The 16,285-nt window shown below is 53.4% G+C and overlaps 1 long non-coding RNA gene across 2 annotated transcripts in view; it reads left to right on the top strand.

Annotated features, from left to right (window-relative positions):
* The window catches only part of LOC120824089 (uncharacterized), a 34,456-nt gene extending 19,102 nt beyond the window's left edge, over positions 1-15,354 (top strand). For both annotated transcript variants that reach the window (XR_013468669.1, XR_013468668.1), the window contains exons 3-4: positions 3,894-5,464; positions 14,868-15,354. This is a non-coding gene — a long non-coding RNA (uncharacterized LOC120824089). The remainder of the gene's footprint in view (positions 1-3,893; positions 5,465-14,867) is intronic.
* The last annotated feature ends 931 nt before the right edge of the window (positions 15,355-16,285 follow it).

The raw sequence follows: 16,285 nt of genomic DNA, 5'->3' as shown, positions 1-16,285 counted from the left end.
CTTTCTTTTGGCTGCTTTGTTTGAAAACTTACGTTCGAGTTTTGTGTACTAAACCTGCCACTATGTGAGGCGAGATTATATTGTTGTTTAATCAAAGGGGATTAAATAATTACATTTCACCCGCTGTGGCATTTAAAAATAGACAATTAATCGATTCTCTGATGTTTTGCCAATTTATCTTGCGTCATCAATTAAATGAGTAGTTTAGCTAATTTGGGTTGCCAGTTTGGGGAAAAATCTCTCCCGTGTTCATCCTTTCTGCTGCTACAACCCGAAAGTAAGAGCGTCCGTTGTGCCCGACGACCTTAAAGATTCTTGTTATCAGCGGCCTGTAAATAATAAAAAGTGGTGCTGCATGTTTGACCCACAGTGACTAATTTTCTGCATTTTCTTCATCGCTATTTGTGATTGCCCTGTTGCCGTGTGCCAAACTGGACATGCTACTTTCTATTTCTGACTGGTTATGAGTGGGCAGCTGCTGGGTGCGCGCTCAGTGTGTGTGTGTGTGTGTGTGTGTGGAGTTGGGTCTCATTGCAAAGAGCATCCTCCTCTGGTGGAATGGCCTGAGGGGATTTCTTTCATGAAGTCAGATAACATCCAGGCGACCCCCCTCTTCCCTTTTTTATAAGAGTTCTTTAACCTTGATAAATGAAGTAGAGGCGAGCAGGGAGGGAGGAAAAAGTTGCGCGTTGTGTTGGGGGATGAGGGTGTGATTGAGGGAGGGAGAGAGAGAGAGAGACACCAGCTCCCTGCCCGGCTCGCTCTCAGGATCAATAACGTTGCTGAGCTCTCCTGTCTGGCAGCTCCACCATAGGGGATGGAAGGAGCAGAGGGAGGGGAGGGGGGAGGATGCAAGGGAGGGGAGAGCAGGAAAAAGCAGTGTTGAGAAACCCTCTCCATCTCTATCTGGTCGCCCCTCTTTTTCGTGAAGGGGAGGGAATCGAGGCAGACAGCGAAGTGAAGATGGAGGGATGAAGGGATGGAGACGAAGCTGAACACCTACCTGTGCGCACACACACACACACACACACACACACTGGGGTCTCCTTTTACAGGAGACGCAAGGTTACAGAGTGTCGATACAAACGCGTACAGTCCTCCGACAGATGGGATTCAGCAGCGCCGCCAAATCCCTGTTGTTAAGTATCGCAGAGCGGACCTGAGCTCCGCCACCTGCTAACTGCCCCCTAAATATCCTCTGGTAAAGTCCCCCGAAATGGAATTACCTGCTGCATTTGTCTTTGGAAATCTGAAAAGGTGTGTGTGTGTGGGGGGGGGGGGGGGGTAACACTGTGTAGCACTTGTCCTAAAAGATGAAATGTAAAAAAGTGGTGCCTCGACACCTGAGGGCTCTTCTCCAGGCCTCCCTCCTCTGGCCCTCTCCCTTTCACCCCCGCCCCCCCCCCCCCGAGAAGCCCCTCCGCCTCGTCCCGCCGCTCTCTTTTCAAACTGCACGCCTCTTCTAATTTCAGCGTGTCCCTCGGCTCCTCGCGTCGCTTTACTTCACTCTCACTTTATTTTCTCCATCCCCCTCTTCTTCCCCTCCGCCTCTCTTAATTAAGTTAGTCACCAGTTGACTGCCCCTGTCGTTGGCGGAGAGCAGGTCGGTCCTCCCCTTCCAGGAGGGGGGTAGGTTGACCAGCGTAATCCCCCCCCCCCCCCCCCCCACCACCACCACCCGGCGAGGGCCGTGCCGCTGCCTGCCCGACAGCCCAGCAACGCGCCGCCGGCTCTTCCCACACTGCTGAGAGTGAATACAGATGTGGATACAGATGTGAAGATTCACCGGGTGAAGGTCTCGTCTTTTAGGAAAGAAATCCTCCGAAGTTCGTTGGAGATTGTGGTGTTTCATTAATGTGTCGTGTTGAGAAGAGGAGGTTGTGCTGCAAATCCGCCACACAACACCACACACCTTCCTCGCCGTTCTCTTTGCCTCTTTTTTCCACACACACACACACACACACACACGATCACACAGGGAACCAGTGGGTACGGTTGCTATGGGAACGGATGGTCAGAGTTTACCAGAGGGGAAACAAACAAAGTACTGTTCATGAAAGCAGGTTGTTCTGTGCAGAAGGAGCACGTGGCACGTGTGTGTGTTTGTGTGTGTGTGTGTGCGCGCGGGTTGTGTGTCATCGCAGATCAGATACGTGCACCCTGCTTCCTTGTGTGTCTCCGTCCTCCTCACCCATACCCTACGTCCATAAATCCGCCGCTTCATAAGCGTCCCGCGGCTGCAGCGTGCGAGGGAATTTGGTGAGATGCCTTTGGGCCCTGAAGGCAACACGAGACCAACAGCCCCAACCAAACATATTTAATGCTCCGCAATGTGAGCGAGCGGCAGACGCCGGCACAAAACACGCTATGCGTCCCCCCGGCCCCCCGCTCCTCTGGGACAGGAGGTCTCGCGGTAGTCTGATGTCACAGGCAGCAGCATCCTCCGCGCATCCCGCCGCTTCTCTTCCTGCGCGCTCTCCCTCTTTCCAAACGCACACCCCCCCGCCGCCCCCACCTCTGACAAACGCCGCCATGTCTTCCTCGCATCGTCTACGTCCCCATCCCCTTGAAAATAAAAAAAAAAACAAGTCCAAAGCCATGGGGCACAACACTCCTCCGCCCCTCCCAGCCTCCTCCGCCCGGCGCTCCAACGACCACTGACAGACTGACAAACGCCCCATTCTCTCTTTCTCCGCCTTTCACCCCCTCAACCCTCCCTCCATCCGTCGTGGCGGACGGGCACAATGGCGGCGCTCCGCCCCGCGGGCGGGGAGAATGCAGCCCTGAGCTAACAATATCGCCGAGGCTGCCTCGATGCCGCCGAGCGCCATTGTGCTCCGTCAGGGGGGAGTTAACACCCATGTCTGAGCCCAATGAATAGCATTATTGTGTCTGAGACATGCACCGCCCCCCCGGTCCCCATCCATGTCCCCCCTGACTCAACTCCCCCCCCCCCCCTTACGCCAAACTTGGTTTACTCGTCCCGTGTAAACCTCCTCCCCCTTTGCTCCCATAACTCCCAAAGCCCTGCCAGCCCACCGGCTCTAAACCTCAGCTACACTTTACTTCTCTATTCCCCAGTCGGCCCGTAGGTTTTAGTCTCCTTTCCATTCCTGCGGGGTTTGGTGGGGGGGGGGGGCTGTGACAGCTCCGTGGCGGCTGTGACGATGTCATTCTAGAGGCTGCATGGTCGTTGTGCGATGGTGGGGGTCGAAATCGGCCTCTTTCTCTGCAGAAGAACACAATGGGACCATGGATCGTCAAAGAGATGCTGATCCCCCCCCTTCTGCCCCCCCCCCAACTGCTATTATCATAAGAAGCGGGCTAGAAGCCATTTGAATAATTCTAGATTATACAAAAGATGAGATGTTTTCTTTAACAAAGTTACTGTAGAGCAGCACCGGTCCGGCCCAAACATTCCCATTCCTCCACAGAACTGAGGGAGAGAGACAGACAGACAGAGAGGGAGAGAGAGACAGGTGAGGGTAGTCAGAATATTCTAATTGTTGTTATTTATAACCGTAAAGGATAAATAAATATACAACTCTGTGGTCTTGTGCGGCATGGAGAGAAAAAGAAGGTGTGAGAATTTGAAAATAAAGAGATATTTCTGGTGCATTCCAGTGACGCAGTGGCGATTTTCATAACGGGACCCGCTCTTGTCATCAGCATCTAATGGCTGAAAGTACCTTTGGCAGACAGTATTTCTCTGTCAGGCCTCCAACCCCCCTGCAGCTTCTGCGCTCTGAGGTCGGCGGGTTCACATCACCGGCTGAGAGACCCCCGACGTCCCGCTGATCAAAGACAACCACTGCGGGTAAAAACGCCGAAAGTTGAGATTAACTTTATTTTTTTTTTGTTCTCCATCTCTGTCTGTGGTTGTTTGCGTACAGAAGGAAGACGAGGAGGAGGAGGAGGAGGAGGAAATCGAGAAGCAGAGTGGGTGGAGGGATGCAAGGAGAGCGGGGTTGGAAGCAGTTCGAGGAGGTGGTTCCGAGCGGGTGAACCCGGAGCAGGTGAACACAGCTGTGGATCGCCGGGGGCTCTCTGGCTGCCCTCCTCCTGTGGCCCCGGCGCTGCTTTGCGAGGGGGAGGGGGAGGGGTGTCCCGGGGAGCCCCGGCAGGGGCCAGCCGGAGCCGCGGCGAGAGAGAGTGGGCAGGCTGGGCCAGCCCGAGCCGGGAGAGAGGCAGGTGAGGCGGGTGAGCCGGGGCCCTCGTCCCCGCCGGCTATAGGAGCCTCTCCGCGGCGGCGGAAATCGATGCGGGAGGAGAGAGGCGAGCAGAGGTTGCTCAGCAGCGCCTGCGGGCCCCGGAGCCCAGGGACCGGGGGGAAAAGCACCGCCGCTCGCAGCTTTTTTTTTTTTTTTTTTTACCGAGCCGTCCCGGCACCAGCCGGGGCCGAGGCCCCTCGCCGCCCGGCGCAGAGCGTGCGTGCCAGGAGGCGCACATGAGGAGACGGAGAGAGAGAGAGGGAGAGAGAGAGAGAGAGAGAGAGAGAGAGGGAGTCTTTGTGTGTGGTTCAGCCGGAGGGTTTTTTCCTTCTTCTTCTTTTTTTTTTCCTCGCCGCGTCCGAGCACCACTTGATAAAACTTAGTCAGAGAGACACGGAGACGGCGAGGAGGGGAGAATGAGACAGGACGCCGAAGGTCGCTTTTCTTCCGGCTCCCTTCCCCCCCCCCCCACCCCCTCATTGCTCATTCCACCTCAAACCGTTCGACAAAGGAGCCACCGGAGGGAGACGGCACGCGGGACGTCCTCGGCTCGTTCCCGCTTGCCGAGCGCGATATTTCCTCAGATCTGACGCGCCCGGATGAAAGGACGATTTGAACTTTTTCCTCTCATCGCCGGTATCAGACACAGCCTGTCTCTTCGCCTTAGATTTTCTCACCCTCGATACGGCAGCTCCCATCAGAGGATATGGCAGAGCGGTATTGATCCACAGGGTGGAAGAAGGTCCCCCCCCCTCTCCCTCTCTCTCTCTCTCTCTCTCTCTCTCTCTCTGTCTCTCTCTCTCTCGATGTGGGTGGAAATAGCACCTGAAGTCCACTTACTGCTGTGCAGCTGGGATCCCATGAAAGCACAAGTGAATGGCTGCTAATTGAATGAGAGATGAAAAGGACAGTGGTTGTTGTACCTGCTCCCCCCCCCCCCCCCACCACCACCCCCTAGCCCTCCCCCCCTTCCAAAGTCACAAAGAAGCTTCGCCTTTCAGATGTTTTATAAAAATTGGCGGTGGCTAAAGAAAAAGTTGGAAGAAAAAAAATCTCCAGGAATGAAACTTCCCGGAGATTCAGCGTGGAGGTGAAATGCTCCGGTTTCAAAAAAATGGGAGAAAACATCGGGCTGAAAAAGACAGACGTTATGGGACATTATGAGACATCGGGCGCCATCACGGGACGGAGGAAGCGGCTCTCTCCGAGCACGGCGACCTGCAGAGGTTACGCCCGGGGATTCACGCCGGCCGGTGAGTACAACGACGCCTTCAAATAGTCGCTTGTTTTGGGGGGAATAAAAGCCGTTCCATCGCTCCCGACGGCGGCATCGAACTAAGGGAAGCAACGGGAGTACGGCGAGCGCGTTCATGAGCGGGGCGCCGACGGCGTTGATCTCCTCGGTCAGACCCCGGGCTGTGATCGCCGGCTGTTGGAGGAGCTCCTCGTTGTTGCCGACGCCAGCGAGGGGTATTTAAAGCACAACCCCCCCACACACTCTTCTGCCAATCTCCTGGCACGCAGAGAGAGACTGGCACCTCGCCACGCCTCGGCTCGGCAGCGGCCCGCGCTTACAAAATGGCCGATTCCTGTCTGCCAGCTGCCTCCTCAGCCAAGATGGCGCTGGGATGCTTATTAATGCCCGCTGTTTGCCATCTGCCCCTGCTAATTGCTAACGGCTATGGAAATGTCTGGTAATTGCATTTGCATGTGCGCGACACGTAGCCCCTCCCCCTCAGGTTGTAAATAATAGCGTGTAAGGAAGAAAAGAAAGAAAAGAAAGAGGAAGGATACACAACCTGGAGTACGCAGCAGGAACAATTAGCAAATGAATGTTGCCTTTTTGTTGCCCCCCCCCCCCCCCCCCCCACATATACTCCAGCCTTCAGCACGCCTCATGCAAATCACCGGCGGCGTGCCCTTGCTTTTTGGAAAAGAGTCTTTTCTCTCCGCGCGGCTCCTCCGGAGACGCTCGTGTGTCTCCTCATTGTGCCGCGCGCGACATCTGCGGTCGGCTGCGTTGCCGGGGGTGACCTGCCTCCCTGTGACAGGCGAAGCCCGCACTGTAAAGGGGGAGCGGAGGCGTAAAACATAATGACCTCATTAGCATGCTCAGCACTCCCCCCCCCCCCCCCCTACCCGCTATAGGCCCCGGCGCGCTGCTGCGCCGTGGGACCCACCGGTGTACGCCCTTCTCACAGCGCTCAGCATGCAACACTGTGTCCCCCCCCCCCCGCGTGCACAATGCGGCGCTTCGCGCGGGCTTTATTACGCCTTGTCAAAGCGCGGGGGGATCAGGGGTATCAGGGCAGAGGCAGCGGGGGGGGCTGCGTACGTGGAGCGGGAGGTGCATTGGTGCTTTATCGTCTTAATGCGCCGTTCGCCGCGCTGATGGACACGTGAGCGCTCAGGTTTGGTGGCGCAACTGCACGTTTTTGTTGGGATCTTCTTGCACTTCGTGGCCGTTATCAAGCGGCGGTGCTGATTATTGGAGGGGAGCGGATTTGGCGAATGGTCCGTGTCGAGGGGGTCAGGTCGTCACCCGGACGCCGCCTGTTGTGTTTTGAGGCCTTGAGCTTCACGGCGAGGCCCGGAGGACGATCCCAAAGGCTCATACTGCCAAGTAGCTGCTCGGGCTTCTTGGTTTTGGAATGGCGTTATCTTTTTCACGCCGTGCGGCCATTTGCCGGTCCGCGAGAGGCTCGGGGAGTTTTAATCAAGCTTTGCTGTCTAATCAGCCAACGTTGATGAGGTTTAAGGTGGAGAGCAGGTCAGTGCAAAGTGCCCACGCTAGCTGTAGTTAGCCTGTAGGGGCTGCGGGGGTGTCATCAAGCTACTTGTCATATAATCTTGAATTCTATGCGTGGCCACAATATGGAGGGCGAAGGATGGGGGACAAACCCGAGGAGGCGGGTGTCTATGAGAAGAAAGGGTAGTTTGTCCGGTTATTGGCGGACGAACTGGGCGGAGTTGATTTGCCTACTGGGATCCAACGCGGGACCCGCGTGTTTGACGAAGCCCCAGATGAACATGACACACGACCGCCGTCCGACTGTTCCACTAATGCACAGCGAGCACGTGAACACGCACACACACACGCGTGAGAATCCAACATCACGGAGGTGTACGCCCATTCACACACAAAGAAAAAGGACATTCACTCCCAACGCCGTCTCCTGCAGGAAGCTTTTATGCTAATGACAGTTCCAGCCACGTGCGCGCTGCAGTTATGCATAATTCAACACAAAGAGAAGCGGCAGGGAGCCACCGTGGAGCCCGCTTCACGTGGACCTGCATCCTGCACGTGCGTGAACGTAGCGTGTGTATTTGTATGTCAGAGCACCTGTATCCACTCTCTTCTAAATGGCCTAAAGTCCAAAGACCTTCAGCGGCAAAGCCGAATAAACTTCTTTTTACATGCAACAAATATTTCTTCATTCCATAAATATCTAAATTCCATCCGTCTAAATGATGAATTTTAAGAATAGCAACATCCTTTTCGTATTAAAGTCATGCTAATAAGATTGTATTTAGGTGAGTGTTTACTAATAACTTTGGTGGAGAGGCGCGAATGTGGGACGCTTCATTTGTGTGCGCCATTGCTTCCCTCGCCCGCTGCTTTTTATTTGCTTACGTATTGATTGAACGCGTTCCGCCCTCCGAAGTAACAGTTGCTGAAAGCATTTACAGCCGTCGCTCCGTCCCACCGCTCTCCTCCTTTGAGAGGAATAAGTGATCGCTTCTTTTCTCGTTCAAAAAAAGAAGATGCTGACATTCAATTTAGGAGGCATGATGAAATATTTTAATTTATAAAAATGACTAAAATTGTATCGCTTATCTTTCCAATAATCCTGTCAGTTAAGACCCCAGATTTGCCTGTCTGCGATTAAACAATCCATATTCAGCCCTTTTTCTCTCCTCTTCAAAAAACAACAACCACCATTGCATTTGGACTTGGTCGAACAAAATAAACGAATCCCATTGACATTCATCCAAGTTCCTCGCGTGAAACTTCCCTCCTCGGGAAGCGATTCCTGAGTCAAGTGTTTCCTCGGCGCCGCGGCACTGAGCCCCGCGTCTGATTATAGACTCAAGGAAAAAACAGTCAGGCAGTTATCCAAGTCACTGATTATGTCATTTCAACAGGCCGCAAACAGCCGGACGGGCCAGTCAGCTCTGAGGGGAGAATTATGGAGCCGGAGTGCAACGGGGGCTGTATGAAGAGGAAATGAAATGGAGTAGTGCCGTGTGTGTGATTAAACCGCCGGCAAAAGGCCACGCTGCCGTAGCGCAGGCCTGAGATTTGGCCGTAATGAAAATGTGAAGTTGGATGGGGTCTGACCCCCCCCACTGCCCCCCTCCTCAATGACGCATATGAGCACACACACACACTCACACACTTACACGTACGTTATACGGCGTATGTGCTCGGCCTGAATGGTTAGAATGAGCGAGCCGTCGAGTGAGACTGCAGAAGCAATTTGAGGCCTAAAAGCAGAGAGAGGAATAATCCGCGGTGCACTCAGAAGAGAACCCCCCCCACCCCCCCCCAGGGGATTGAAACGCTGGTATTAATGTTTAGCAGGTAATTCCAACAACGCAGGGAACCCCCCCCAACCCCCGGGTGTTGCTGTTGCCCATAGAAACGGGCCGTGGTGCCCACATGAATACCAAATTGCTCCATTCAGACGTCCCGGTGGTGGAGCGTGGGAACGGGCTGCGTGATCAGGGGACGGGGGGGACGGGGGGGTTTAGTTCACGGCCAGACGCCCCAGCTGCACTGACTTCAATTCAGAAACAGGTTAGAAGGGACCTCACGGGGTCAAGGTCAGGGAGTGTGTGTGTGTGTGTGTGTGTGTGCGGTTCATCTGCTGCTGTCTGGCTGTGCGCTGCCTCCGTGTTTGCCTGTTTGATAAGCTGCTCCTTATTGCTTCGCTTGGGGGACGACTGAGAAGCCCCCCCCGCCCCGCCTGCCCCCCTAAGTCAGCCGCTGACCAGACCCAAATCCAGGAACCAGTCCTGCAGCCCCCTGGTCAAACCCAGGCAGACACTTTGACAGCACACCCCCCCCCCCTGTCTGTCTGTCTCAGTCTGCTGCCTCCTGTAATGTAACATGTCTCCTCGACCGGAGCTCCGCTGAATCATCTAAATCATTTAAGAATAAACTCCTGAGTCAGAGTCGTGCCCCCCCCCCCCGTCGTCTGAGAGGAGCGCGGCACATTACGCCTCTTTGGAATAAACAGTGTAAGCCCTTTAAGAGAAGAGGGGCCGCAGCACGAGGAGGGGGGGGCACGGGGGAGCGATGGAGGGGGAGCAGAGACCCGAGCTTTCACCCGGCCCGCGGTAGCCCGCCTCCATTCTTCATGGGGGGGCTTATGCTTCATTAGACCGTCCGAAAGAAAGACCCCCCCCCCTCCACGCACCAGTCCCCCTTCTCTCCCACAGCCTGGAGGGGCTCCCCCCCCCCCCCCACTACAAACCGCCCCCCTCACCCCCAGTGTCTCTCTCTCTCTCCTCATTTCTGCCTCCCGTCTACTAATCGTCTCAACTCGCGCTGAAATCAAGCTTAGTAACGGCAGTTTTGTGAGCCCCCCCCCCCCCCGCCCCTCCTCTATGGTCTGCACCCCCCTCCCTCGCTCCCTCCCTCACTCCTCCCATCACCCTCCGCTCATTCACTCACCTTGGTCAAACACACCACCCACCCACTGCTTAAATCCCTATCAGCATGTCAAGTAAATGTCTGCCCAGCTGGGGTGGACACACACACACACACACACACACATAGACACACACACACACACGCACGCATGCTGAAATATAAATGCAGCGCGCACACATCCTCTGCTTGCTTCTGGGGTTTAGCCTTCCTCCCTGCTGACCCCTCCCCCCCCCCCCCCCCCCCCCCCCCCCCCTCTCCTCAGGCACCGATCTGACAGGATGGTTTGGCTAGCTGACTATATCTGCACGGGGTTTAGCACCAAGCTCCACCGTCGCTCTACTTCTTTCTGCCTTTTCAAAATGAAAGTGTTTCTTTATTTGTGCGCCATGCTGCGTGTAGGCCAAGCTCACCTTTACGTCCCCGTCTTATTTTGTTAGACGGTGACTGGAATCCCGTCCTCTGAATGTGTTACAGCAAAAAAACTGGTTTTATCTCCTAATAAAATCTGATGCTGGAATATCGTTGCTGCGCGTTAACGGAATAAGGTCTCATATCATTTTGAAGTCAGTCTGCCACCAAATATCCCGGCTGGGTTTATTTTCCCCAAAGGGAAACAAAAAGATTAAAAAAATTAAATTTTTTTGAATATTCTTAGAATATTCAAGTTTTCCATTTGATGGAATTTTTATAGCTAAATTAAATGCTATTTATTGGTTTGCGTAAATTGTCGCAAACTTCTCCAGCAGCCAGAGTCTCGGTTTCACGGCTTGTAAAAATGACTTGTGTTGCTGCACCCCCGGCATCCCCCCTTCAACCCCCCCCAGCAGGACTCTCTGCTCATGGGTCATTACCATAAAGGGGGACAGGGAACACTGAGCTCCCGGCAGCTCCCTGGTTTCCTCCCAGAATAAAGTCCCCACACCTCCCACGCCGCCGCTCTGCACCACATTTCAACCGTTCCCCTGATTTTTCGGGGACACTGACGAGCACGCTGCATTCTTTATGCAAATGTATTCACATGCATCCCCCGGCCCCGGCGACCACCATCTCGGGTGGTGGTGGTGGTGGTGGTGCTCAGCTTCCCCCCCGAGAAACGTGCAGCACGGCTGATGACCCCTGCCAACGCGCCTGAGAAACCCCTATCCCACCTCGTGTTTGTATCGGGGAGCTGTGATTTACAAATGTGCGTTTTTTCACCTCGCCTTCGGGACGCGCACGCCCCCCCCCTGCGCCGCTGCGCTTTTCCATCAGGCGCGCAGCAGACGCCAGTGGAGTCGCGAGGACGGGGTCCTCGCTTGCATGCGCCGCATGGCGGTGACGGGAAGGGGAGGGGCGAGGCGGAGCGAGATTGGGGAGGTGTGCGTCTGTGAGCGTTTTCATCCTGGTGGGTGCTGTGCTCATATTGAGATGTGTTCTGAGCACGTTGACACAATTATGCGCACAACCGCACACACACACACACGCACACACACACACACACACACACACACACACACAGCTCCTTTGTGTGTTTCTCGGCTCTGCTTCATCTCTAATGTTCTGAACGTGGCTGTAAGCAAGTTCATTGTTATTCATTTCACTGTCATCCCGAGCAGAACACACACACACACACACACACACACACACACACACACGCACGCACGCACACACGCCTATTGTTTCAGTCCTCTGGGCAGACGTGTGTGCTGGCTGTGTCAGAGGACACCGCTGGACGGTGCAGTTTGTCAATGCGTGCGGCTGCAGCAGAGTTCCGTCCTCTCGGGGGTCCGACGCTCGTCCGCGTGGAAACACTTTGTTTTTTATTTAGGTCGACTTGAAATAATAAAAGCGGCCGCAAAGCAGCTCGGCTTTTTTTTTTTAACAACCTCTCCAGCCTGCTGCCCCCCCCCCCTCTCAGTCTGTTGCCCTCCACTGTCTCCGCTTCTCCTTTTCTTCTTCTTTTACTTTCTCTCCGCCTGGCGGCTGCAGTTTGCTCAGCTGAGTCCATAAAGAGGCGTTTTAAAAAGCTGTGTTAACAGGCCAACAAAGCTTTAAACGTGCCCCCCCCCCCCCCCCCCTCTGTGGGAGGGGGTTTGGTTCCCATAGGGATGTAGCGCGGCGCTCCCCGTGGTCGGCCTCCATCCGGCCCCCCTCATTCAGCCCCGCGCTCGGTCACGGGCCACTTATGGAAGGAGGGAAAATCACACAATCCGGCGGCCGGGCCCGATCCAATGGCATGTTTCTTTAATGAGGCGGCTCCGTGTCTTTGTTTGGACGCCACATTCCAAGTCCAGACCCGAGTGGGGCCGGATGAATAAGACGCACCGGGAGCCGGGCACAACTTACACAAAAAAACAAACAAAAGAGAGGAAAACAAATCACAGGGCTCGGCTTGTGTTGAAGCCCTGGGAGTGAAAGGCTCCGCTGTTCAAACTAAAGTTCCATCTCTGCCGGGTTTTTGTCTTTATGAATATAGTTTAATCGATGTTAATCTATTAATAGATGTAAGACGCCTTTCACGCGGAGCCACGTCGAGGTAATGAAATGAGCAGAATGTGTTTATTTTTAACGGGAGAAAGCGCCCGTTTAAAAGAACATTTCCAGCCTCTTTTTGTTTTTTTCGGCGTCATTCACGCATTCTTTTGTGCTTTCATTTTCACCGTTTTTTTTCGGGGCACGGCGCGCGATACATGACACATGTATGTGCAGGTGTCACGCGGCGTGTGTACATCTACGGGCCCGCCGGCTTCTCATTGGCTCGTATGTGCCGGGAGGGGCGGGCTGTCATTAAACTGTCTGTCTGCATCACCGGCCTCAACCATCACCCGGCCCGGCCGTCCATTCTGCTTCTGGAGCAGCACACACACACACACACACACACACACACACACACACGCACACTGAATGGTTGACTTGGCCATCAGCCAGGATTCACATACACAAAGCATGTGCTTGTCTCCTCACACGCGTGGAGGAGTGATATCAGAACTGATATTTTGATATTAAAGTTGCAGATTCTTTTGGGCCATTATTTTTTTTTCCCCACAATTCAATATGGAAGCAGCGTCTGCCAGCGTCTGACAGAATGAGCTTTTTATTTTCATTTTTTCAGATAATTTCAGGAGTTTTTCACGAGGACCCTTTAGGGGTCCCCCAGCCTTATGTTTGGAGCGTGACACCAAATGTACTTCCTGCTTACTTTACTTCCAGCGGTGCAACATTAGTTTCAAAGTCACGGTTTCCACCTTCCCCTGCAATCGTTGAGGGTTTTATTTACTAAATCACAACAACAAACAACAATAAACGCTGATTTAATGGGTTTAATAGGTAGCCAGGATGGAGAGGAGGCCTGGGGTCAGGGGGGGTCGGGGGGTAAAGGGGGGGGGGTATCTCTAGTAGAGAGGGAGTTAAGCGTGGCCTCCCCCTCGTTTCTCCTCCTCCCCCTTCATCGCCTCGTTCCCCGTGCCCTGTCCCGAACCTTAATGGGACGTCAGACGGACATGGGCAGCGCCCCCCTACCGTCCCCTTGTTGTCTCTCCAAAAAAGACTCTGCTACCTTCCCCCATGCCTCCATAGCTCCCATAGCTGCTCCCCTCGGTGGTGGGTGTGTGGGGAGAGGGGTGGGGGGGGGGGGTCTCAGTCATTCTCCACCTCTTCAGCCCCGACTCTGCATAAATTAGGCACGTCTCCCTGGTGTCTCGTCAGCTGGTCGGGGACACCCCCCCCCCGGGCCTCGGGTCCGCCGTCTCCCAATCTGCTGCTCCTTCTCCCCCCCCTCGCGCTGTGTCACCTTCTGCCCCCCCCCCCCCCCCCCCCCATCTACTGTACCCCATCAAGCCTCTACTACTCTACTTCGCACCAGACGCTCACTCCCGCTTCCCTCTTCTTCTTCTTCTTCTTCTTCTTCTTCTTTGGTCTTCCGCTAAATCCCTCGACACACTGCCCCCCCCCACCACCTCCTCACCTGCTTTGTATTCTCCACCTCCTCCTCCATCCTCCCCTTTGCAGCCGGGATATTGTTTACATCTGTCTCGCTAATCACTGCAGAGCCTCTGTGGACCTCACAGATGTTGCAATAATACGGGGGATTAGCCGGCTTAACACTGGGGCTTATTCGGGGAGTTTTCCCGGTGGCCCCGGCGGTGAAGCCCATCGGCTTCTCTGAATTTGACCTTTTTTTTCCTGTTTCACTTGGTGCGCCGTCCCGCTCCTCTTTGATTCTTTTTGTTGTTGTTGTTGCCCTCTGCATGCTGATGTTGTTTCCTGTGGGCTTTCGCTCTGGTTGAGCGCAATTACGGCGCTAAACTGCTTGACGTATGACCGGGAGCTTCAGCGACGAACACGGCGCTTCCTCCTTAGCTGCCCACGCGTGAAGTCACAACTCTTCACACCGACTGCGCTGGTGTTTGCGCGCCGCTGTAGCCAGCTAGCTCGCCGTTAGCGACGGCCGACTCCTGTTTTATGACCGAGCAGATCCAGGGCCCGCCTGACACACTCGGTGTGTGTGTGTGTGTGTGTGTGTGTTTGGGGTCAACGTGTTTCTGTCTGGATCCTAATCCCCAAAGGTGATATTAGTCTGGTAGGGGGGCAGCCCATACCCCCCCCCCCCCCCCAGTGTTTAAGTGTGCGTTTGCGCTGCAGGCGTTGGGGTCAGCCAGGAGGCCCAGACAGGCTCTACGTAGACCTCTGACCCCTGACTGTCTGCCAGCTCAGGGGTCACGCACACCATTGATACAGACAGCCGATGGACGCACAACCACGACCCCCCCCCCCCCCCCCCCGGTAGTAAACATGAACAGTTTGGTGCGTCTGCAGTGCTGAAGGCACCGACAGCGTCCTCGCAGCAGAGAGCCGGTGTGCGTTTGATTTAATAAGCACAGATTGCGTCTCTTTGACGTCCAATCTGTCTCCTTCCCGCATTAAGGTCAATTTAATGTTGTCAAAGGAGGACTAATTGATGCCCGAAGTCTTCCTCTTTTCGCTAATCGCTCTTTGTTTATTTGCTCGTGTCTTCACAGATGGCCGCGCGCAGACGAGGACCGGCCGCGTCCGGCCCTCGACCGCCGTCAGCGTGCGGCGGCCCTCGAGGGACGGGGACAGGTAAGTCGCAAAGCGCTCCTGAAAGGTACCTTTCAAAAAGTTGGATGGATTTAACAGCCAGTCTGAAGTGTAAAAATTGAGCCGCCGAGCAATATTTTGCTGAATTAGTTTCATTAGATGTGAATTACTGTATTTGAGAGCAATTTAAGGTTGGAGATTGGATGAAACCCCCGAGGGCTGCTTCCTTCTCACTCTGTAATTTACCTTTTAGTGTTTGACTGGAAATGGTTGACAAGAGTTTGAGGCTGTTGAATTACTTTCCTCTTCGCCCCGTGACATTATGTACACATGCAAATGCATACAATCTTTTTTCAGAGTTAATGAGCTCATTTATTATTGAGTGATGGAAGAATCCTTGACACGATTTGTATTTTCAATAAAGTTTAAATATATCTGCAATGAAAACTTGTCTCAGTTGTCTTTCTTCCTCTTCTGTTTGCTTCTTGTTCCTACATTAAAATATCAGTATGTTTCTTTAGTTCTGTGAATATACAGTTATATATGTGCAGGTCTGCTAATATGCTCTATGTGCGTCAATGTCATGGAGCCTCTTTATTCTTTTCACCACCGATAATGAATCTACTTCTTGCAGAGAGGATGGTGCACGTTTGAGAAACGCTTCTTCATTTAAAGTGTGAAATATTTCTCCTCACAAAAGAGTTTCGGACTAATTGCCCTTCCTGCCCTTTCAGAACACAGGCTCTGCTTCCCCTTTAAAGGAGCATTTTCCCGCAGTGAGATTTCAAATATAATGTCGTTTTAAAGAAGAAATGTTTTTACATTTTTTCAATACCAATTCACCAAAAATACTTTTGTTCATCCCTTTTTAAAAATACAGTGGCACTAATTTAGAGAGTTCCCCTAATCGGTCACAGCAGGTGACCATGAAGGAAGATGGTAAACTGATGGGGGGTGTTTTTCTTTTTTCTTTTTTTATCCTTTTGCCAATTTAATCATTTTAATGTGAGGGTTTATGTGGCAGTATTAGAATGTTCGCCTGCACACTAAGAATCCTCAAGGCGTCACCGTTGTGTCATTGGACCGGTGAACTCTTTTTCCATCATTATCATCGTGTGTTTATTATTTGAAGTGAATCCCACATACTGTCCCAGCAATGTAAATACACCAAATATGCATTCACAAGTAGTCCCACAAAATGCAGTTTTTATTCCCGTTTTAATGGCGTTCGTTAAAAAACGGCAGCACCTTTTTTGTTTTAGCAGTTCTGTTTGTCTTTTAAAAAAATAAAAGTGAGACAACGTGCTCTTAAGCCCCCGTCTGCAGTGTGAGCCGACGGGCTTTGGACTCCTCACAGATGCTCTATGTTGGTCTTGTA

Source organism: Gasterosteus aculeatus, chromosome 8, assembly GCF_964276395.1.
Source record: "Gasterosteus aculeatus chromosome 8, fGasAcu3.hap1.1, whole genome shotgun sequence".
In the NCBI taxonomy this organism is placed as follows: Eukaryota; Metazoa; Chordata; class Actinopteri; order Perciformes; family Gasterosteidae; genus Gasterosteus; species Gasterosteus aculeatus.
The sequence above is the reverse complement of the archived record's forward strand: the minus strand, read 5'-3'. Positions and strand labels throughout refer to the sequence as shown.